This window comes from Myotis yumanensis, unplaced genomic scaffold (genome assembly GCF_028538775.1).
Source record: "Myotis yumanensis isolate MYYU_CA2020_CCGP unplaced genomic scaffold, mMyoYum1.0.hap1 SCAF_12, whole genome shotgun sequence".
Taxonomy (NCBI): Eukaryota; Metazoa; Chordata; class Mammalia; order Chiroptera; family Vespertilionidae; genus Myotis; species Myotis yumanensis.
Genome location: NW_027223763.1, coordinates 40,663,930 through 40,689,271, shown reverse-complemented (window position 1 = coordinate 40,689,271; position 25,342 = coordinate 40,663,930). Strand labels below are relative to the sequence as shown.

Here is a 25,342-nt window from a genome sequence, read left to right as displayed (position 1 = left end):
CAAATGACCCTTTTCACAGGGGTTGCCTAAATACATTCTGCATATCAGATATTTACATTACAATTCATAACAGTAGCAAAATTACAGTTATGAAGTAGCAACAAAAATAATTTTATGGTTGGGGGTCACCACAACATGAGGAACTGTATTAAAAGGTCGCGGCATTAGGAAGGTTGAGAACCACTGATCTAGGGAGAGATTTTTTTAGTGTGGGTAGTGTTGAGAACAGCTGGGATGGAGACAGAATGAAATGGCAAGGATATTTTACATAGATATAAATGGAACTGCTTAGCACAAAAAAAACTTAGAATGTTTTGTGCTAGGAGAATAAATTGGAATTGAGTGGGGGTTTTTTTCTTTGCAAATATTAAATGCTAAATCTTAAAACCATCTGTGCTCTTTCTGAAAGTTTAAATTTTAAATGTAGGTAAGTCAAAGTGAAAAAAGTCTTGGGGAGAGGTGGTGTTGTGTTGCCAAGCAACGTTGCTAATCTAAGATCTCTCAATGAAGAGGCATAAAATTTTGGCTACAATAAATGTGCCCCCACAAGCAAGTGAGTCAGCACCAGCTATTTCAGGAGGACATTGTAGGGAGCCCAAAAAAGTCTCCAATAAGGATAAAATTGTCTTCGAGCTGTTTTGTCTTTCCTTCAAAATGCAAACCCTTATACCTCACCTCACTGATGCCCAGATCAGATATAGTCACAGAGCTAACATGTACCCTGTTTCCCCCTATGAAGGTCCTCACTATGAAATGAGAGAATTGCCACGATATGCAGAGGCTAGGAGCCCATACCCTTACTCGGAGGACAGAAGCCCATGGTTGGAGTCTACTGACTGGGAAGCAGGAGTCTCATCCACAACGTGGTATCAGGCAGAAGAGCAGGAAGAGGATGAGACAGCTTGCCTGTGTTCTTGTTCCTGGAAATGTACCATTTAAACTCAGATGATCTCTTTCTTGTTTGCCCAACATCAGTTCCACCTGTCATTTTGTTTGTTTGTTTGTTTGCTTTCCCCCCCCAAACTACTGCTTTGGAATGGAGTTTTGTTGAAGATAAGGACTTGCTATGTTCTGTGTAATGAGTCTGGTCAACTGGAAGCTCTGGAATTTTAAGGAAATGATTCAAAACTGTTAGCTGGGGTTTCCCCCCACTATGAGCTAAAGAAAGTTAAGCCTTGATTTCCTGATGGAGAAAAATGACCCGGAAGAACATCTTCTTCTCTGACATAAGACTGGCAAGAGTGAGAAGCCAAGCATAGGTAATGAAACTCATATCTACGCATTGATTTATTTTTTTCTCCAAAATGCATGCACCTTTTCTAGTTGTTCTTGAGTGAAGATGCAGAACGGGATAGTTGTTGGCCTGGAAAACTGTGGTTGGATTTAGACCCTGGAGGGAATCTCTGCTACCTGACAAACATTTTTAGTTAAGTTTAGTTAAAGTGGGAAATACTTTGGGGTTTTAGGGTTTGAGAAAGCAGTTTCCTCTCATTTTAATTATTCTTTCTTATTTGAATATCTGTAACTTCTTATGTTGATAAGTTATGTTATTTGGGTTAGTTATAATAAATGTGGGTGACTTCATTAACTACATAGGTTTGATAGCCTGTTACTGTTGTTATTGTTATGGCAGATTATAGAAATAGTACTGTCACTGGAGATACCGTCACCTAAATAGAGAATAGCTAGTAAGAATTCGAGATATAATTTGGAATGTTTTTGAATTTTATAGAAACATTTCAATGGAGGAACTATGGGCTTATTATTTATTTTATTGAGGTGCTGAACTGAATACTGCTATTTAATGCTAAACTAACTACTCATCTTAAAATCATAAGGATTATGGTTTTCAGGTCATATGTTTACTGTTTTAAATTGTTACTGCTCTCCAATAAATAATTATTTCCTTTATTTTTTGATAGAATTTTATAACACTTTTAAATGATTTAAAAGTAATATTAAATTATTTTAGAAAATATGGAAACACAAGAAACATTTAAGAAGAGGGAAAAAATCCTCTGCATTCTTATCATTCAATGGTTACTTTCCTTCCCCTTTTTAACTCTTACTAAATGTTTTTTATCACAATAAAATGTCATTCTTTGTCCCTTATGGCAGTTTTTTTATATCCCCTCTCTTTCATACTCTATGATTACCATATACTTTTATGCAATATATTTATAAACAGTGTATATAATGTATATAAAATACTATATATTTTTAATTATTTGCAAAAGAAACTAATTTGATTTTTTTTTAATACTCACCTGAGGACATGCTTTTTTTTAAGTGATTTTTTTTTTTTAGAGAGAGAGAAATACATCGATGTGAGAATGAAACATCCATCTGTTTCCTAGAGGGACAATGGGAGACAGCCAGAGTGGCTGGAGAGTGAGAAGGAAATGACAAAACACAGCCAGAGAAGGAAACACCCAATTCTGTGTATAAACTCTGCCCGAGTCTTTGGCTGATTTCTGAACTATGCTTATATAGAATGAACCAAAAGGTAACTGAAGTGAGAGCCTACCTGCTGCCCAACCCAGGCAAGACAGAGTTCTCAGTTTGAGTCTAATCAAGCTAATTCTCTGACTGAGTATAAGCAGCAGTGTTCTTCAGGGTGGCAGGCTGGGCTAGAATGGAATGGAGCATACAAACTGCCATGCTCCTTTAAAAGAATTATTAAATCCAGGTCTTCATTTTTCTGGTCTTGTACATATTTTCAAAAAGGAAACCCAATATTAGGGTGTTTAATTAATTTATATTTTACTATCCGAACTGTTTCTTAAGAGACATTCGATGTTTAAGGAAATATTGTGATCTTTAAAAAAATAATAAGCTTTTGTCAATACTATTTCTTTGAGGTAGACACTTTATACAGTCAACAGGAAGCAGAGTGATACAAGTGAGTCTGAGAGGGGACCTGTGACTGCCCAACCAATGGAATAGGGCAGAAGTGATGCTTTGGGACTTCCAAGTCCAGGTCATAAAAAACTTCCAGTTGGCGCTCTCTCTCAGGATGTTTCCCTTTGGAATACAGTCCCCATGTAGTGAAGAAGCCCAGGTTATATGGAGAAGCCACATAAAGTGTTTCAGTTGCGAGACCCAGCTAAATCTCAGTTTCAGCCATCATCGCCCTCTGGAAATGTGCATGCACACACCTGCAGGTGATTTCAGTCCCCAGGCTTTGAGTGTTCCAGACATTGTGGAGCAGAGACAAGCTGTCCCCAGTGTGCCCTGACCAGCTTTCTGACAAAGAGAAACCAAGAGAGATAAAAATTATCATTGTGTTAAGCCACATTGGTGTTTTGGAGAAATTGGCTATGCAATTTGTATATCAGACTTGGACTGGTAGAATTGGAAGAGATGGAAAATTCCAGTGGGCTGATGAGTAAACGAGCATTCAGGTGGGAGAGACAGTGAGCTTAGGTGACTCTTTCAAGAAATCAATTTGTTGGGGAAACAAGATACCCCTACTTCTCACTGCCTAAATAGAGAATAGCTAGTAAGAAATCGAGATCTTGGAAAGCATTTCTTTTTCATAGGAAAGGCTTGATTAGGTTGTATGCTGAAATAAGAGAGCTAATAGAGACAGGAGAATGTTGAAGATGTGTGTGTGTGTGTGTGTGTGTGTTTGTGTGTGTGTGTGTGTGTGTGAGAGAGAGAGAGAGAGAGAGAGAGAGAGAGAGATATTAAGAAAAAGATCCCCCAGGAAGATAGAGAAGTAGAAGAATCTATGGCATAGTAGAAGCATTAACCACACATACACACATACAAGGGGACCTCACCAAGTGAGGTCAAATGTTACTAGCTGCAGATTTGCTTGTGGTAGGTGACTCAAGTAGTCCTCCCCACTGATTCTAATGTCCTTTGCCAAATTCAAGGTCAGTATGTTTGTGAAGAAAAAGGCAGTGACAGGACTAAAGAAAAGTAGTAAATATTTTGGGGAGTGGGATAAGCAACCTGCTTGGTAAAATAATTAAAAGTGGTGTGAAGGCTCAGAATGTGGGATATTTCTTAGGTCTCATTTTAAATTCTTTTATTTCTGTATTTCTGAGCATTTCCCCCTCAATATGACCTTTCCAATATTCTCTCTTCCAGATAATTACACAAATTCTATACTTACATACCTGTAGGTTACTTTATATGATCAAATTATAAATAATAATGCTATCAATACGTATTAATTATATATGTGTGCTACTTGAAATTTACCAAATTATTTCAAGTTCAATACCATTTGCCCCAACCAAGAAGTTGTATGTCCAATCAATGGTTTAGCACTTCACTCTGGTCAGCTTTGGCCTGGTGACCAATCGCTGCCTTTGCATAGCCTCAGAATAAAAACTCTTCTTCCAGAAATAGGTACAGAACAGAGACTTCCAAAACCTCCATAACGTGTGCTTCACTGATCCCAAAGCAATTGGGGTGAATCAGATCTTTATGCTCCATAAAGGCAACCCTGTATCACCAAACGGTCTTGAATTAACCTGAAACCTCAAACTCTGCCTACAGGATACAGACACTTCCTTATCAAAGCCCCCAGGCTGCACATTACGATTGGCTTCTTCTCATAAATCCATTTCACATGTCATACTCAGGGGCAATGGCTACAGCCAATAATTAATGCTGGTGGATTGGCCCTTTTCCAAAATTTAGTTGTTTGTCTTCTCAGTTGTTAACATATAGAGAATTTTGGCAAAATTCCCCCAAGAGATGTTTTTTTAAAGGGTGTATTTGAGGGACATTATTGAAGGCTGTTGTGCTTTCCAATTCTTATCTGTGATTATAATGGTGAGCACAGGCCAAAGAATGCCATGCATTTTTCAATAAGTGAGGAATTTTATTTATCTGACTTCATAAGTTAATGTGACTTTTCAACTAGGACAAAATGAAAAAAAAAAAAGATAAATACAAGTATTCACTCTTGAAATTCTATTACATGCTGGCCAAGGTTGGCCTGCCTGGACACAGACTACCAGACACAGAACTGGGCACAGAGAGCCTTTGTGTGTGTGGACACCCTGCATGTGCACCCCCTCTTCCCTGGGAGGACTCTCTCTGAGAAAAGGAACAGCAGCTTCTGAAAGCCAAGAACTGGCTTGGTGCTGCTAGGAACTGGCCTGCCACTCTCAGCTGTGCCACTGTATTCTCCTACCAAATACAAACAATTTCAAACAATGACAAAACCAGACAAGGCCCTGTGACATTTTATGGATCAAGGCAAAAGAATAATATTCTGTAATTATGTCTTAACAGATAAAAACAAGAATGTTGTCCAAACAATTAAACACACACACAAATATCACCTTAGTCTGGCTCACAGGAGTAACCACTACCTTTTTACCAATTACAAGTTTAGCTGTACCCCATTCTTCGCCACCTCCTAGAAAATAATTATTCAGGTCCCCAATCAATGAATTAGCCTCACTTCCTGACAGTAGCAACCAATCCAGAGCAAAAGCCCTGCTTCTTTGAACCCTTTCAGATTTGCCAAACATATGTTCAAATCTTTTAAGTCCTCTTTCACAACCTTCTACTCGTTTCCCAGAATGCAGGGTCTCCCTCAACGCAACATGTCAATAAAAGCATTGGTGTGTTCCAGGAGGTTTTTAGCTGGAGAGATTTGACCAATCTGTGACATGAGCATTTGGGAGCCAAAGGAAAGCTAGAGGAATGCTTACTAGAAAAGACAGACATGTGCAAAGGACAGAGAGGTAAGCTAGCAGCGATAGGAATTCCTCCAAAAAGGGAGATTGATATGGGAAAAGGCAGAGAGAAACAGCGCTAGAAACAATTTATGAAGAGAGGACTTGAGAAAACAGGCACAGGGTCACAATGTGATGTCAGAAGTGGGTGGTGGTGGGGGGGGGGGGCGTGGGGGCATGGGGGCGTGGTGGGAGGAGAATAATTCACCTAGGCACTCATTCACTTATTCAGTTAGTCAACAACAATATACTGAGTGCCAGCTATATGCTGGGCACTGTAAACAAAGAAAGATACTGCTCTTGCCCTACTACAGTTTAGTGGTTAAGAGGTGGAGGAAACCAGTTTTACTCAAATCATTGCAAGATAAGAATTGTCACAGTTACTGGTGCTCTGGAGGAAGGCTGTGCGAGGCTATGAGAGACTATGCTAAGGTGGAAGGCCACAGAGGACTTCCTTGAGTAAGTGGCTTTGAGCCAAGATCTGAAGACAGATTAAGAGCTAGCCAGGTAAATAGCCAGGCATAGAGAAAGATAGTGTGAATGCCCTATGGTGGGAAAGAATATTATCAGTATAATCAGTATGAAGTTTTATTGGAAAACAGCCGCATATTTGTTTACACGTTGTCTATGGCTGCTTTTTCATTACAACAACAGTGTTGAAAAGCTGCAACAGAGACTGTTTGGCCCACAGAGCCTAAATATTTATTATCTATCCTCTTAGAAGAAAAAAGTTGGCTGAGCCCTTTTACAAGCAATGCTAGGAGTTTTGTCTTTGTTGAAAGAGAATAGAATGCCATCGGTGGCATGGGAAACATGCCTTGTGATTAGAACATGGTGAGCTCATTGAACAGAGTCTCAAGAACATGTGGGTAGAACTATGAGACAATAGCAGATGAGGGTGGTGGTGGTAAAGATGGAGAGAAGTGTAATGGGCTGGATATGTGAAATAAAAGAGAAGGTCAGGTCATTTGCTGAGGCAGAGGGTGCTCAAAAGAGGACTAGTGTTTTTTTTTGTTTTGTTTATTTTAAATATATTTTTATTGATTTCAGAGAGGAAGGGAGAGGGAGAGAGAGATGGAAACATCAATGATGAGAGAGAATCATTGAACGGCTGCCTCCTGCATGCCCCACACTGGGGGCATTGAGCCCACAAGCCACACATGTGCCCTGACCAGGAATCGAACCATGACCTCCTCGTTCATAGGTGGACACTCAACCACTGAGCCATACCGGCCAGGCCCAACTAGTGTTTTGATGATTTTTACCCAAGGAGAAGATTAAGAGTTAAGTTTGGGCGTGTCAATTTTAAGTTCACTTTGAGATGCCCAAGAGAAGATACACATTAGACAATTTAGATATACAATGCTGGAGCTCAAAGAAGAATGCTAACTACATGCACAACCTCCCCTATGGTTTATACATAACCCAAGGAGATAACTGAGGATCCAAGTCCAGTGTCAAGATTATTCTGAGCCATAACCGGTTTGGCTTAGTGGATAGAGCATCGGCCTGCGGACTGAAGGGTCCCAGGTTCGATTCTGGTCAAGGGCATGTACCTTGGTTGCGGGCACATCCCCAGTAGGGGGTGTGCAGGAGGCAGCTGATCGATGTTTCTCTCTCATCGATGTTTCTAACTCTCTATCCCTTTCCCTTCCTCTCTGTAAAAAAAATCAATAAAATATATTTTAAAAAATTTATAGGTTTCAGGGGTGCAATTTCATAATACAGCATCTGTATATTGTATTGTGTTTGCACCACCCCAAACTTTATGTTCTAATTTTAGGAAAGAAGGAACTAGGAAGCTAAATTTAAATAAAAGAAATTAACTAATATAATTACATTTTAATAAGCAAAGCTGACAAGGGATTAGTGAACATAAGGAGACACTAGTAAGAAGTTGATAGAAGGCTGCTTAGAAGTAGCTTCCCAGAGTCTGGCCATTCTCATGGGCCAAGTATTAGTGGAGGGTAAAAAATCTCTTGAGCCTGAACTTTGAGCAGCATTAAATCCTAGATGTCTTTATCTCTTCAAGACACTCACTGTGGTGAGTAGTTGATTGATGTAGGAAGTAGCTCATGAAAATTTTTTAATAATTCGTATCAAACAAGTCCATTGTTTGTCAGCCATAATTTAATACAGAACTAGCATTAGGACTGAATTTCGAGCTCTTATTATTATGCTGGTTAATCACTAACAGACTATATTTTCAGTGGGAAAATAATGGATGTCTTTGTTTCTTTTTTTTATAATTAAGTTCAAAGACCTTTCATAAAGATAATATTTTTTCTCATAGTTAATACCATGTTCCCTTTTATAATTTAAAGTTTTGCCTTTTAAGTGTTCATCAATTCAAAAATTATGCACGTTTGTTGCAAAAATTCAAATATTATAGAAAAATTGCAGAATAAAGTGTTTTCCTTGTTGGAAAACATTTTACCTGCTCCTTTCTCCCTCTCTTCTCATAATATCATGGTTAACAATTTCAACTATATACACTTACAGAACTTTACCCATGAATTTACACATGTGGTTTTCTTTATATAAATTATATTACGTATTGTTGTTGTTATGACTGTTATGTAACTTGCTTTCCTTGCTTAATCTGAGCCTCCAATTCAGCACAGATAAATCTATTTGAATAACTTTAACAACTGCAAGGTAACAGTACTATGTGTGGACATAAGGTGTTTCATAGTATTCAGAACCTAAAGCAATATTGTTTTAATGGTCTTTAGCATAATAATGTCAGACTTGTGAAAAAGAAACTATTTTAGCTACAGGTTTTACATTATGACCACAAGAGAGATGACAGAACTTCATGGAAAGAGAGTTGGACCTGAGGAGCCCTTGAAGCAATCTTATCATTTGACCTCTCTGGGATTTGATGCCCTTATCTGTAAACAAAGATTTTGGTCCAGATGATTTCCAATATTCCTGCTAGCTCTATTTTATATGTATACATATGTACATATACTTCTATATGTGTACAGGATTGGAACAGTCAGTCTTAGTTAAAAACTTTTCATATTTGGAAGCTATTAAATATCTATCTTCACTCAATACTCTAGATAACCTGATGGACAAAAATGTATGGTACCTGCTGTCCATGTCAGATAGCAATTGAAAGATATTTTCTGGCTTGCCCTTAAATTGTTATTTCCAACAAAAAGCATTTTCCAAGAGTCTGTGGCCACATTAGCTATCCACTTCTTTAAAAAGGAATTAGGACCCAGCCAGCGTGGTTTAGTGGTTGAGTGTTGACCTATAAACCAGTAGGTCATGGTTCAATTCCCTGTCAGGGCACATGCCTGGGTTGTGGTCTCCATCCTCAGTGTGGGGTATGCAGAGGCAGTCAATCAATGATTCTCTCTCATCATTGTTGTTTCTATCTCTCTCTCCCTCTCCCTTCCTCTCTGAAATCAATAAAAATATATTTAAAACATAAATAAAAATAGGGCATTAGAAATCTGTGTAGAAATTAAAGTCTAGTGACTGGAGGAATAGAATGAAGGAAACTAAAATAAAATTTTCTTTTTTAAGGTGTAGAAGGAATCTTCCTTTAGTTGTAAAAATACATGCAAAAGAACAAAACAAAAAATAAAACTTTATGGGAACAAATATGGGGGAGAGCAAAATATTGGGGTGGCAACTGTAAGAGTGAAAATGTGGTCATTCTGGTTCCTTGAAAAGAGCTGCTGCTCCCCCTTGTGTCAAGTGAGGAAACCTAACCTGATAAAACAAAAACCATTTCATCCTAAACTCAAAATGAAATGAAGATCTATTTGGATTACAATGGCATACTGCTTTCAAGGGAAAATGAAGGACATATTCAAATGGACCATTCAAGTAATGATTCTGTCTCAGGTATAGGCTTAATGTCTCCAAGATAACAGAGCCAATGATGTGGGCATGTGCCCAGATAAAGCCCCAGAGGCTGACTGTAATCAACCCAGGAAATTGGTTGGTCAACCCTTATTTCACAAGTATGTTTCTATGCCAACCACTTGGTAAGGTACTAAAAAGAGTGCAAAGTAATATAGGACAGTCATCTTTCGGAAGTGTGCCCTCCACCTGGGAAGATAAAATATGACCACAAGGAAACAATTACAAGGTGGTAGATTCTAGAGCAGGGAGAAAGGAGAACGGTTTTTGTGCTGGGATCTGAAAGGTTGGGTGCTTCAGAGAGATGTAGAACCTATTAGGCCAATAAAGTAGAAAAGCATGAGGCCAGAAAGTTAACCATAGTTCTGGAGTTTTGTGTTTATTAACTAAAGGCAAAAAAGAACACTTGGGGTCAGATTAAGCAACTCTGGGCTAACTACTTTGGACCATACTCCACTTGTTTTGTAGATGAATAATTATGTAATGTGTTTGAATAGAGAAAAGCCATAATGTGAAATGTTTCAGGAAGTTTAATCTGGGAAACTATAAGCAATGAGTTTTCTTTAATTGTATGTAAATATAAATACCAAAAAATTATATTAAAATATTCACCTAATTCATCATTTCATATTCTTTTACTCTTTTTTCATGTAATTGATTGCTATCTGACAGTATAGGACTGTGTGTGTATGTGTGTGTTTATTTGCTGTCTCCTTCACTGGATGCAAATTTCATGCGAGTAGGGACTTTGCCACTTTTGTTCACTGCTGTACTCCCTAACTTCTAAGACTGGTGAGCCCTTGGTAGGTATTTGTTGACATTATAAATAAATTTATATTGAAAGGCTTGAGGCAAGGAGAGCAATTAAAGTGTTTATACCGATGATAAAACTTGACCTTGAATAGAAGCAGGAGAAGAAAAAATGGAGACATTTAATATTTTGAAGAATGAATAAACTAGACTTAATAACTCACTGGATGTGGCTGGTGAGGGAGAACGAGGTATCTAAAATTGCTGAGGCTTCAAGGTTATATGCATGGAAGGATAATGGTAGCATTAAAAATACAGGGTAGTCAGTTGAAAAGTATGTTTTGGCTAGATAACAGAGCAAGCTCTTGACACAGACTGAGTTGTTGAGGCACAGTTAGATATTTCTGATTAAAATCCAGGAGACAGGCCAGGCTTGCAAGTTTAGCTTTATTGTGGAGATGATAGCTGACACATGAGCTCAGATAAGATTCCTGTGGGGCAAACTCTAGCTACAGTGGGGATGAGAACAAAGGACCGACCCTTATAGTTATTTAAACCATCATCACAAATAACCTTAAGAGATGTCGCCTATATATAATTTTTTTTACATTATGTTATTCTTTTTAAAAATATATATATTTTATTGATTTTTTTACAGAGAGGAAGGGAGAGGAATAGAGAGTTAGAAACATCGATGAGAGAGAAACATTGATCAGCTGCCTCCTGCACACCCCCTACTGGAGATGTGTCTGCAACCAAGGTACATGTCCTTGACCGGAATCAAACCTGGGACCCTTTACTCCGAAGGCAGATGCTCAAGCCACTGAGCCAAACCAGTTAGGACGGCCCATTTATAATTTATGTACTCTGCCGAAACCGGTTTGGCTCAGTGGATAGAGCGTCGGCCTGCGGACTGAAAGGTCCCAGGTTCGATTCCGGTCAAGGGCATGTACCGTGGTTGCGGGCACATCCCCAGTAGGAGATGTGCAGGAGGCAGCTGATCGATGTTTCTCTCTCATTGATGTTTCTAACTCTCTATCTCTCTCCCTTTCTCTCTGTAAAAAGTCAATAAAAAATATATTTTAAAAAAAAGAAAAAATATAATTTATGTACTCTTCTCACATATATCTATTGAGTCCTGACCAACAAACAAACAAAAACACTATGATATGAGGATTCTGGGGAACTCACAATCTGGTAAGGGAGACAAACAAAAAGAAAAGATTTACACATCCAAGTGAATCACTCATCCCAGGTCCCGCCAACTATGGTTCTGGTGTTGCTAAATCTATTGATCTTTCAAGACAAGTGAGGTTTTATGTGAGAATTTCTAATGCCAAAAAATATAGGACATTGATTAAAATATGTGAAGCCAACCAAAACATTTTGCTGGTTGAATTTAATTTGTATCAGCTCTATTGTAATCTCATTCAAGAAGAAATTCCTCTATCTCCCTTAATTGTACAGCAAGCATGTCAAACTTATGGCCTGAGGGTCCGCATGTGGGCCACAATGAATATTTTTGCAGCCCAGCCAATGTAATGGTATGTAAGAAAATCTTTAATTAAAAATTTGTAACTTAATTTTTACAATATCCTGTTATACATAATTATTAATAATGAACTGCAATGTTCGCTAATGACTGATTACTATAATCATGTTGCATTCATTTCCCTTACGCACCTTACGCGCAGGCGCACCATTTCTCTCCACTAATAGTAGCAGCAAATATTTTAGCAGCCAATTGACACATCATTAGTCTTGTACTGACTTGTTTGGTGTGTGCAACAGGAAATATTTTGCTTTTGGAGAACAAGAAAAATAGTTGGTTTTTTTTTTTATTGTGTTACGCTTATTAATTTGTGCAGTTATTCAGTGTCTGGTAAGTTAATGTTCAAGAAAAAATATTAATTTTTATTTAAATGTATTATTTTATGTTAACAATTAGTCATTTATTTCAGCCCTTGGTATTCAGCATGTCTCTATTGAAATAAACCTACATTTCTATGAAAATTGAAGCCTTTGTTTTTTGCAGCCACATGAACTTAAACCTTGTTTATTTGGCCCCTGCTAGCCTTTGAGTTTGACATGCTTGTTGTACAGTCTCAGGGGAGGATGGTTTAGTCATTTGAGAATCAGATTAAATAATTTGCTTGAGAGATGTTACAGGAGGTCCATTTTATAATCCTATATAATAAAAGGCTAATATGCAAATTGTCCCTACGAGCAGGAGTTCGACCAACCAGGAGTTAGATGTGCACTGACCACCAGGGGGCAGCGCAGAACATGGCGGGCGTTGGCAACATGGCACTGGCAGTGGGCAGCAGTGGAGGCGCTGCCGGCCCCAATAGGCCCCGATGAGTGGGACCACGGTGGGATGGTGGAGCAAGTGAGTGGGCGGCGCCAGGCCAAGGTGGGTGCAAAGGGAGGCCCCGGCCAGCAGCCGCTAGGGACCCTCCCCATGCACGAATTTCATGCACTGGGCTTCTAGTGAAAGATAGAGTCACTCTTCTTAGTAGGTTTGTAATATATGTTTACTTATTTAACAAATACTTACAGAGTTATATTATGGATTAGGCACTCAGTATATAATGATGAACAAATTAGACAAATTGACATATTGTTTCATCAGGTGGGAAAGGACTTAAAATAGTTACCAATGGAAGGAAGAAAAATGCTAATAGCTGAAATAAAGGACACCCTGGCATGTTGCTGTAAATGCTTTAATTTTTATGAGAAAGCTGAGAGTAAAGGGGAGGTACTACTCCTAGGTAAAGAGTTTATCTGTGTACATTACTGGTAGAGACTGTGAAAAAGGCCCTAGGAACATCTAGCATGGGCAGGAGAAAAGAAAATTAATGAAGAACAAAATACATCACATTAGTAGAAATTAGGGTAAGTTGAAATTGAATACTGATTAAACCAGTGGTTTTTAAGCTTTATTTGACTGTGCCATAGTTAAATAAATTATTTTCCATTTCCACACAGTCCACAAAAGAGACACACACTTAGATGTCTTCACACATACATTTAAGCACAAGTTTCACTGATTATGACCTACTAATAAGCTAAACCCACATCTTTGAAAACGCTAAATCAAGTAGTCCTTAGTTCTTCTCAATGAGCCATAGATTTTCCCGGACTTCAGTGTTGAGAGTAAATGGTGATATCTGAGATATGGTACAATTCTACACTATTAAGTGAGTAGATTTAAATAATTTTACTATGTATTTATTCTTTTACATGCTCATTTCAGGGACTTTTTACTTTTACCAGTGTGATTTTGAAAGAGTATGAAAACTGAAATTCTTAAATAAAGGATATCCAGGATAAATTTAGGTTTCAATTTGTAAAGCTTATTTTAAAGATACCAATGACCAAAAAAATCAGTGATAAATCACAGTATTATTTAATCATTAATTTAAGTTTCAATTTACATTATAATAGCGACATTAGAAAAATTAACCCAAGATGTGTAGTGTCTTGAAAATATGGAGGTTTATTTATTAATGTTGATTCATGCAACTATTTTTTCAATCTATTTTGATAATTAGTTTGAATTTTAAAATAATTAGAAGAGTATGATATCACATAGAAATCACCATCTTTGTACTAAATTTTTAGGAATTGAATTTCTCGGATGCAATGGAGTTTGATCATAGTGTTTAAATTATGTTATTTAGAAATATACCAATGTAAATTGAAATACTGTAGACTCAAACTGACACTTTCATATTATGTAACAAAATTTTAGGGCAAGAAAACAAGACAGGCACCAAAAAGTAAGTAAGGTAAAGAAGCATAAAACTGATAGTCCAAGACACACAAAATACACTTTGATAAAGTTTTCTATTAATCCAGATGTTTGGATCACATTTCCCACATAATAGAAAATGAACATGTGCTTCCTATAAATAGGCCTATGTTATGATACCATTTAATTTCCCTGCTCTTACATGTTATGGGGCAGAGGCTAGAGTAAATCTTCAGTGGTAATTATAAAAGTCATGGACCTCTGTTAAAGCTATTATATGAGAAATTCCATAATTATTCATGATGTTATGAATGGAGGTTGAGGACGTAGCTTTTGGGTCTTTGCTCAGGTTTAAATGCTGGCCCCAATGTTAATAAGCTGTGTACTTAGATAAACAAACTATTATTGGAACTTCCTGGAAAAAATGCATAATCTGAACATAATCATGAGGAAAAGTCAGGTGAATTTATGTTTATAATGACATCTGAAGAAAGAATCGGCCTGTACTACTATTTTTCTTTTTCTTTTCTATTCTTTCTCTTTCTTTCTCTCTCTCTCTTTCTTTCTTTCTTTCTTTCTTTCTTTCTTTCTTTCTTTCTTTCTTTCTTTCTTTCTTTCTTTCTTCCTTTCTTTTCTCTCTCTCTCTCTCTCTCTCTTTCTTTTTTTTTTTTTTTTTTTTTTTTATTTTCCTCTTAAAGTATTACAAAGGGTATTACATAAGTATCCTTTTTCCCCCCCCCCCGCCCTTGACAAACCACTACCCTCCCTTACCCCCCAGTGTCTTATGTCCATTAGTTATGCTTATATGCATGCATACAAGTCCTTCGGTTGATCTCTTACTCCCCTCCCTCCTGCCCCCCAACTCTCTCTGGCCTTCCCACTGCAGTTTGACAATCAGTTTGAGGCAGCTCTGCCTCTGTATCTATTATTGTTCAAAAGTTTGTAATGGTCTTTATTATCCATGAATGAGTGAGATCATGTGGTATTTTTCCTTCATTGACTGGCTTGTTTCACTTAGCATAATGCTCTCCAGTTCCATCCATGATGTTGCAAATGGTAGGAGTTCCTTCTTTTTAACAGCAGCATAGTATTCCATCGTGTAGATGTACCACAGTTTTCTAATCCATTCATCTACTGATGGGCACTTAGGCTGTTTCCAGATCTTAGCTATGGTGAATTGTGCTGCTATGAACATCTGGGTGCATATATCCTTTCTGATAGGTGTTTCTGGTTTCTTGGGATATATTCCTAGTAGTGGGATCACAGGGTCAAATGGGAGTTCCATTTCCAATTTTTTGAGGAACCTCCATACTGCCTTCCATAGTGGCTGCACCAGTCTGCATTCCCACCAGCAGTGCACAAGTGTTCCTTTTTCTCCACATCCTCTCCAGCACTTGTCGTTTGTTGATTTGTTGATGATGGCCATTCTGACAGGTGTGAGATGGTACCTCATTGTTGTTTTGATTTGCATCTCTCGGATGATTAGTGACTTTGAGCATGTTTTCATATGTCTCTTGGCTTTCTGAATGTCCTCTTTTGAAAGGTGTCTATTTAGATCCTTTGCCCATTTTTTGATTGGATTGTTTATCTTCTTTTTGTTAAGTTGTATGAGTTCCCTATAAATTTTGGAGATTAAGCCCTTATCCGATATGACGTTGGCAAATATGTTTTCCCACGAGGTGGGTTTTCTTGTTGTTTTGTTGGTGGTTTCTTTTGCTGTGCAGAAGCTTTTTATTTTGATGTAGTCCCATTTGTTCAGTTTCTCTTTAGTTTCAACTGCCCTAGGAGCTGTATCAGTGAAGAAATTGTTTTGGCATATGTCTGAGATTTTGTTGCCTTTGTATTCTTCTAGAATTTTTATGGTTTCCTGTCGTACATTTAAGTCCTTTATCCATTTTGAGTTTATTCTTGTGTATGGTGTAAGTTGGTGGTCTAGTTTCATTTTCTTGCATATGTCTGTCCAATTTTCCCAACACCATTTATTGAAGAGACTATCTTGGCTCCATTGTATGTTCATGCCTCCTTTGTCAAAAATTAATTGAGCATATTGGTTCGGGCTAATTTCTGGACTCTCTATTCTATTCCACTGATCTATATGTCTGTTCTTGTGCCAGTACCAGGCAGTTTTGAGAACAGTGGCTTTGTAATACAGCTTGATATCTGGCATTGAGATCCCACCTACTTTGTTCTTTCTCAGGATCGTTGCAGCTATTCGGGGTCTTTTTTTATTCCAGATGAATTTTTGGAGAGTTCGTTCTAGATCTTTGAAGAAGGCCATTGGTATTTTAATGGGAAGTGCGTTGAATGTATAGATTGCTTTGGGTAGTATGGACATTTTAATGATGTTGATTCTACCAATCCAAGAACATGGTATGTTCTTCCATCTGTTTATGTCTTCCTCTATCTCTTTTTTCAACGTCCTGTAGTTTTCTGAGTAGAGGTCTTTAACCTCTTTAGTTAAGTTTATTCCTAGGTATCTTAATTTTTTTGGTGCGATGGTAAATGGGATTGTTTTTCTGATCTCCCTTTCTGAAAGTTCACTGTTGGTGTATAGAAATGCCTCAGATTTCTTGGGGTTAATTTTGTATCCTGCTACATTGCCAAATTCATGTATTAAGTCTAGTAGCTTTTTGATGGAGTCTCTAGGGTTTTGTATGTATAATATCATGTCATCTGCAAATAAGGACAGTTTTACTTCCTCTTTTCCAATTTGGATGCCTTTTATTCCTTCTTCTTGCCTAATTGCAATGGCTAATACTTCCAGTACTATGTTGAACAGGAGTGGTGAGAGTGGGCATCCCTGTCTTGTTCCTGTTCTTAGGGGAAATGGTGTTAGTTTTTGTCCATTGAGTATGATGTTGGCAGTGGGCCTGTCATATATGGCTTTTATTATGTTGAGGTATGATCCTTCTATTCCCACCTTTCTGAGAGTTTTTATCAAAAATGGGTGTTGGATTTTGTCGAATGCTTTTTCTGCATCAATTGATATGACCATGTGGTTTTTTTCTTTCAATTTGTTTATGTGATGTATCACATTTATTGATTTACGGATGTTGTACCATCCTTGCATCTCTGGGATGAATCCTACTTGGTCATGGTGTATGATCCTTCTGATGTACTGCTGGATCCGATTTGCTAAGATTTTGTTGAGGATTTTGGCATCTATGTTCATGAGGGATATTGGCCTGTAATTCTCTTTCATTGTGATGTCTTTACCTGGTTTTGGTATTAGGGTGATGCTGGCTTCATAGAATGAGCTTGGAAGCGTTCCTTCCTCTTGAATTTTTTGTAGTAGTCTGAGGAGGGTAGGTTTTAGTTCTTCCTTGAATGTTTGGTAGAACTCCCCTGTGAAGCCGTCTGGCCCTGGGCTTTTGTTTGCTGGAAGCTTTCTGATGACTGCTTCAATTTCTTCCATAGTTATTGGCCTATTGAGGTTTTTAGATTCTTCCTGATTGAGTTTTGGAATGTTGTATTTTTCTAGGAATTTGTCCATTTCCTCCAGGTTGTCCAGTTTGTTGGAGTAGAGTTGCTCGTAGTATTGTTTAACAATCATTTGTATTTCTGTGGGGTCTGTTGTTATTTCGCCTCTATCATTTCTGATTTGGTTTATTTGGGACCTCTCTCTTTGCTTCTTGGTGAGCCTGGCTAGGGGTTTGTCAATCTTGTTTATCCTTTCAAAGAACCAGCTCTTGGTTTCATTGATTTTCTGTATTGTTTTTTTGGTCTCTATTTCATTGATTTCTGCTCTAATCTTTATTATCTCCTTCCTTCTGCTCACTCTGGGGTTTTCTTGTTGCTCTCTTTCTAATTCTTTGAGTTGTAGAGTTAGATGATTGACTACCATTTTTTCTTGTTTTTTGAGATAGGCCTGTAGAGCTATAAACTTCCCTCTCAGGACTGCTTTCATTGTGTCCCAGAGGTTTTGGATTGTTGTGTTTTCATTGTCATTAGTGTCCAGGATGTTTTTAATTTCTTCTTTGATGTCATCGGTAACCCAATCAATATTTAATAACATGCTATTCAGCTTCCAAGTGTTTGAGTATTTTGGGTTGTTTTTATTGTAGTTTATTTCTAACATTATGCCATCGTGGTCTGCGAAGAAGCTTTTTATGATTTCAATCTTCTTGAATTTGTGGAGACTTTGCTTGTGACCCAATATGTGGTCTATTTTTGAATATGTCCCATGAGCACCTGAGAGGAATGTATATTCCGCAGCTGTGGGGTGAAGTGTTCTGAAGATGTCAATTAAGTCCATCTGATCTAGTGAGTCATTTAGGATTGCTGTTTCTTTGCTGAGTTTTTGTCTAGCGGATTTATCCAGTGATGTCAGTGGTGTATTAAAGTCCCCTACTATGATTGTATTGTTGTCGATCTCTCCCCTGATATCTTCCAGAAGTTTTCTTATGTATGTGGGTGCTCCTGCATTGGGTGCATATATGTTTACCAGGGTTATATCTTCTTGTTGTATTGATCCCTTTAGTATTATGAAGTGGCCTTCCTTATCTCTGGTTATGGCCTTCACTTTGAGATGTACTTTGTCAGATATAAGTATTGCTACCCCAGCTTTCTTTTCCTTTCCATTTGCGTGAAAGATATTTTTCCATCCCTTCACTTTCAGTCTGTGTGAGTCCCTTCTAATGAGGTGGGTCTCTTGTAGACAGCAGATGTATGGGTCATGTTTTTTTATCCATTCAGCCACTCGATGTCTTTTGGTTGGAGCATTTAGTCCATTTACATTTAAAGTTATTATTGAAAGGTATTTGTTTGTAGCCATTTCTTTTTGTGTGTGTGTGTGTGGCTGTTTTCTTTCTGAGCTTGATATTTCTTCTTTTTACACCAGTCCCTTTAGCATTTCTTGCATGGCTGGCTTGGTGGTGATAAACTCCCTTAGCCCTTTTTTGTCTGTGAAGCTTCTTATTTCCCCTTCAATTTTGAATGATAGCCTTGCTGGATAGAGTATTCTTGGATTCAGTCCTTTGCTTTGCATCACTTTGTAGATTTCCGTCCATTCTTTTCTGGCCTGATGTGTTTCTGTTGAGAAATCATTTGATAATCTAATGGGAGATCCCTTGTATGTTACTTTCCGTCTCTCTCTTGCAGCCTGTAAGATTCTCTCTTTATCCTGAACATTTGCCATGGTAATTATGATGTGTCTTGGTGTGGGTCTTTTCGGGTTCACCTTGTTTGGGACTCTCTGGGCTTGTGTGACTTTTTTCTTCCCCACCTCAGGGAAGTTTTCTGATATTATTTCTTCGAATAGGTTTTCTAATCCATGTTCATCTTTCTGGTGTTCTGGCACCCCTATTATTCGTATGTTGTTTCGTTTCATGTTGTCCCAAAGCTCCCTTAGGCTCTCCTCCTGTCTTTTAATTTTTTTCTCCATTTGCCGTACAGTTTGAGTGTGTTTTGCTTCCTTGTCTTCTAATTCACTAATTCGGTCCTCCGCTTCTCCCAGTCTACTGTTGATACTTTCAATGGAGTTTTTTATTGAAGCTATGTCACTCTTCATTTCTTCTTGGGACTTACTTAAGTTGTTGATTTTTTCATCTGTTTCTTCTAGCTTCTTGCATAAGTAGTTGAGTTTTTCATCTGTTTCTTCTTGCTTCTTGAACATGTGGTGCATGTACTCTAGGAACCTTATTCTGAATTCTTTTTCCGTCATGTTGCATATCTCTGTCTCACTTAGCTGCTTTTCTGGCGAGTCCTCCTTTTCTTTCCTTTGGGGGTTTCTTTGCCTACCCATGTTTGATCTCGCTGACATATGTAGATGTTGAGGTGTTCAGTGGCTGCTCCCTGGGTGGCAGGGGCTCCTTGGGTTGTGGTTGCTGCTCAGACGGTTGCGGTAGCAGCTGCTTTCCAGTTGGCAGCAGCTCCTCTGGTGGGTGTTGTTCACAGCTGTGTTGGCTCTTCTGGCTGGTGGGGGGAGGCTTCACGTACAGTTGCTGTTCCACAGACAGAGGGTGTGGTGATCAGGAGGCTGTGGTGATCAGGAGGCTGCGGTGATCAGGGGGCTGCTGTTGCTTGGATCTGCTGCGTTGATTTAAAGGCACAAAATACAACAGAGCAAGGCACAACGTACCAGGCACTGAACACAAGTATATTCACAATATTAATAACTCCAAATAAAGGTGACCAACCGAATTAAGAGAATTGGGGGATAAGGGAGAAAGAAGAGAAGAAGATAAAAGAGAGAACAGAAAAGAAAAATAAGAAAAAAACAAACAAAAAAGGAGTGCAAAAATAGAATTGGGAAAAAAGAGGGGGGAAAAAAGAGAGCGAAAAAAGAGAATGAAGTAGAAGTGGGGAAGAGACTCCCCGTATGAGGAGCAAACTCCAATAGAACTGCCACTAATCTCAACAAATTCCAGCAACAGATCCCTGGAGATGAATGCAAACTACAAACCACCAATAATATCCAGAGGGGTAAGGGAAAACAGAAGCACAAAAATAGCTGGGGTGGGGTGGGGGAGGGAAGGGAAAAACCAGCAGAAAAAAAAAAGAAAAAGAAAAAGAAAAAGAAAAACAACCTCACAACCAGTCCTAAAAAAGAAGAAAAAACACAAAACAAAACAAACAAACAAATTTAAAAAAAAAAAAAAAAAAAAAAAAAAAAAAAAAAAAGCCCAATATATTCAACAATCAAGAAAACAATAGAAAGATAAGAGAGAAAAAAAAAATGGTTGGAAAGTGAAGAAGGATAAAGAATAGGTGTATAAGGATTTAGAGCAGTAGATTGGAAGTAGGATATATAAGTAGGGTGGAATTAGACAGGGGGTAAAAAGAGGGAATTGGGAAGGTCTGGAGCAGGAATAGGGTAAGAGAAACAGGACACCAAAAGGGGAAAAGTAAGGAAGAGGGTTTTAGCAAAGAGGTGGAATTGAGATAGGGAAAATTAATGCTAAAGGAACGATGAAAATAGAATGGAGAACACTAATCCCAAAAGAAAATAAAGAGAAAATAAAATGGCACTTTAAAAAATGGTAAAATGGTAGGAGTAATAATACTGGTTAAAAATAAAAATGTGGTAATTGAAAGGGTAAAATCAGGTGATGGAAAAAGAAGAAAAAGAGAAAAAAAAATTGGTTTCTTAGTAAAAAGGTGAAAAAATTAAAAAGAAAAAGAAAAAGAAAAAATTTGCAGTAGTGATGGTCTTTCGGTTCTTCTACTCTTCAGCCTGGTTCGCCTTGGTCCTGCCAGGTATTTAGGAGAGTGTTGCCTGCATTACACTGTTCCTCCGTGTTGTAAATCACAGTCCTGATTTTAAAGCAGGCAGTATTTGTGATCCAGTCTGCCTTAATTTGTATTCCCCTAAGAGTCAGTTTGTGGCTCAACCTCTGGGTGGCAGTGTTTTTGGGTTGGCCTCTGAGGCTATACAGCTTCTCTATCCTTTTTTAATCCTTACCCTGCTCTGTGTTGTTGGTGGGACTGAAAATCCCTCTATAGGCCAGACCCTGGTAACTCCCAGGGACTAATCAGCTTGTTTTAGTCCTTTATCTCATACAGGGTGGAATCTGGGTGTGGCTGTGCTCCTTGCCTGGGGGGCTGGGGGGAGGAATTCCACCCTCTGGAGGAATGGCTGCCCCAGTCCTGGGCCCAGGGGGGTCTCAGCACTCAATTCGCTGCCACCTCCTCCGGCTCCCCCTCTTTCCTCAGCCTCTCCCCAGATTCCCCTCGTCTGCACCTTCACCCTCTCTTCAGCACAGGTGAGTGTCTGTATCCGAACTGTCCTATGAGCAGGGTTCAGTGAAAACAAAGAAACAGACAAACGCCGGCCGGCCGCGGAAACGCTCCTCTTACCGGTCTGGGAAACGCTCCTCTTACCAGCACTGCATGGTCTGGGAAACGCTCCTCTCTTATGGGCACTGCACGGTCTGATCAGTTCCTCAGGATGCCCCCTTTAGTCTCAGTTCTCCGCAATCACAAAATCCAAATCTCAAATCTCCTGGCGCCAGCAAACCCGCGGAACTCCTTACCCTGGTCAGGGTCTGTGTCTGTCCCAAGAGACGCGGCTGTCTGCCATGCGGTCTCCCTCCGACCCTCTGGGCTCAGGTCTGGCAAACTTTCCTGCCCAGATCCCTGGTTTTTAACCTTTCCAGGGGAGGTCTGCCCTTCCAGGCTGCAAGCCGTCTCACCAGCTGAGTAAATTTGCCAATTCGGGGTGGGTGTTATTAGTTTCAGCTGCTTACTCCGTTTGCTCCGGGACAAGACCTGGGACGCGTCTGCCTATATCGCCGCCATCTTCTCAAAATCCCATTTTAGAAATTCATGAGAGTTGGACCTCAAACACAACTTTATAAGACCAAGGTTTTTGATATATTCTAGTCCAACTCTCTCATGAAGAAGAAGAAACTCCAGTGTAGAGAGATAAAAATCTCTCTCTTTCTTTTTGCTTTAAGCCTGTATTGTGTTAAAAGCACAAAAGACAAAAGAAAGCTGTGTAACAATTCTAGACTGAGGGAGCTTATAAAAACATGACAACTACATGCAATGTGTTTTTCTTCTGCTATTATTGGGTAATTTGAATAAGGTAATATTATTATATCATGGTTGATTTCCTGGCTTTACTTTTACTGTAGTTATGTAAGAAACTGTCTTTGTTTTTAAGAAACACACTCCAAAATATCCAGAGATAAAGGGGCATCAATCATGTCTGCAACTTACTTGTAAAAACAGAGAGAATAATAAAGCCAAGGTGATAAATGTCACCATTTTATTCTTGCAAAAAACACCATTGAACCACAGTGAAGTATTCTAAAAAATGGGCATAATTATACTGAACTGAAAACAACAACAACTTGTATTCAGGATTAAATGAGATCATTTGTATGAAGCTGCAAATAATGCTAAAAAATGTTAGGAACTAGATGTTTTTACAACAACAAAATATATCTTTTCCAGAAATACTTAGATTTCTGCCAAAGGGACAGCAATAGGGCTTATTGGAAAAATAGGGTTAGCGGCAGACCACTCAAAGGCATTCTTATTTTCAACCAGAGCACTAAAAAAAATCATTAAAACCCTAATAAAATCTCAACACCTTACATCGCCATTAGCAATCCACACTTTGCCTTCTTTTACTCTCAGCTCACGATTTTTTCTCAGGGAGATCTTTAAGGAGGGTTTTTATATTCATAAAAGACCAGTTTCGCCGAAACCGGTTTGGCTCGGTGGATGGAGCGTCGGCCTGCGGACTGGGGGGTCCCAGGTTCGATTCCGGTCGAGGGAATGTGCCTGGGTTGCGGGCGCATCCCCAGTGGGGGATGTGCAGGAGGCAGCTGATCGATGTTTCTCTCTCGTCGATGTTTCTGACTCTCTATCTCTTTCCCTTCCTCTCTGTAAAAAATCAATAAAATATATTTAAAAAAAAAAAGACCAGTTTCATTAAAAAAAATAATCTGGGATATAGAATTCTTAATTAACCACTTTTTAGTTTTTAAACCACAACAGTAAATATTTTTGGATATTTTCCACTGAAATTTTCAGTTTCACCAGATAGCTTAATGTATGGAAGCATAGCCACTAAACCAGCCATCGAAGAAGAATATCTCAGAATTTAAGCCTCCCCCATCCCCACTTAGTTCTTCATCCATTGATAATGATGCTCTTTGAGAGAAAGTTTGCTCCTGCTGACTGCAAAACATTCATATACTAGGGGAAATCACAGACTGAATAAACCCGACTTCCTCTTTAAAATAACACAAATCCCCTAACAGATATGAGTACATTTCTTTTACAGAAGCATGCACTGTAGGAACAGACTGTATTATTTCCTAAGAAGGAAAAATAAGAGGGAATGAATTTTGTAAAGAGCATGTTGTTAAGCATGGGCAATTTGAACCAGGAATAGCATTATTGAGAAATAGAATAGGCTCTCCTGAGTGTCTTAGAAAAGTGAATAAATAACAAAGGGCCATCTACCTGGAATGGATGGGTCCTTCGTAGAACAGATGAGCTAGATACATTCTTGAGTTTGTTTGCAGTCCTCTAAATGGATTCACTGTAATCTCAAGTCAAATCTAGACCTAGTAATACAGTCATCGCTATTACTCCTGGGGTCAAGTACTCTTTGAAATTATTTTTTATAAAGAAAGAGTGGCTTTTATATTTATTTAAGAAAAGTTCAAGTATTCAAACACTGCAATGTTAAAATAAAGGGTAAAAAGATAATCCCAGCTCACTTATCTCTGAAGTGGTTAGAAGTGATACATGAATAAAGAATTAAACTAAAAGCATTTTTAAAAATCAACACAAGGCAATGCTTGAAAGAGAATTTTGACCACATGTTCATTTTTAAAATTTATATACCTTGGCATGAGAATGAGAAATGCATGCTAAATAAGTTGGGTACTACTAACTGAAAAAAGAAGCCTTATATGTTGAGAATTATAGTATTTCACCTGAGAATTTTGGTCATACCTTTTTTGTTGTGACAAATATATATACATATATATATATATACATATATCCATTTTAATCATTTTTAAGTGTAGAGTTTAGTAATATTAAGCACTAAACAGTAACTTTCCATTCTTTCCCTCCCCAACCCCTTAAAACTACTATTCTACTTTTTGTCTCTATGAATTTGACTACTCTTGGTACTTAATATAAATGGAATTATACAATATTTTTCTTCTGTGACTGGCTTATTTCACTTAGCATAATGTCCTCAAAATTTATTCATGTTGCTGTATATGTCATAACTTCTTTCCTTTTTAAAATTAAATGATATGTCACTGCATGTACATATTAGTGATATTAAGCATTTTTCATGTGTTTTTTGGCTACTTGTATAGTTTTTAAAATACCTATTCAAGTTCTTTGCCTGTGTTTTTTTCTTAGGTTATTGCTGGTCAGTTATAGAAATTTTTTTTATCTCTTCTGGACATTAATCCCTTGTCAGATACACGATGTGTAAATATTTTCTCCCATTTTGTGGTTGCCTTATCACTATCTGTTGACAGTGACCTTTGTTGTACAAAAGATTTTAATTTTGATGGTCACATATATGGTCAAATGATTTTTTACCGCCAATAACGTTTGATCATTTGACCATCTATTCTATTCTATTGGTCTATGTGTCTTACTTTTGATTCCTATAGTTTTGTAGTAAGTTTTGAAATCAGAAAGTGTGATCCCTACAGCTTTGTTTTTCTTCAAGATTGTTCTGATTATTTAGAGCCCCTTGAAATTCCATATGAATTTTTAGATGATTTTTTTTCTTTTTCTGCAAAAAGAGCCATTGGAATTTTGT

At 38.1% G+C, this 25,342-nt stretch overlaps 1 protein-coding gene across 1 annotated transcript in view; it reads left to right on the top strand.

The window, feature by feature from the left end:
* The first annotated feature begins 696 nt into the window (after nt 1-696).
* Nucleotides 697-25,342, top strand: part of LOC139021184 (cytochrome P450 1A1-like) — a 49,627-nt gene continuing 24,981 nt past the window's right edge. Inside the window, exon 1 of the mRNA XM_070431492.1 lies at nt 697-1,259. The gene's annotated coding sequence lies outside the window, so the exon portion shown is untranslated. The remainder of the gene's footprint in view (nt 1,260-25,342) is intronic.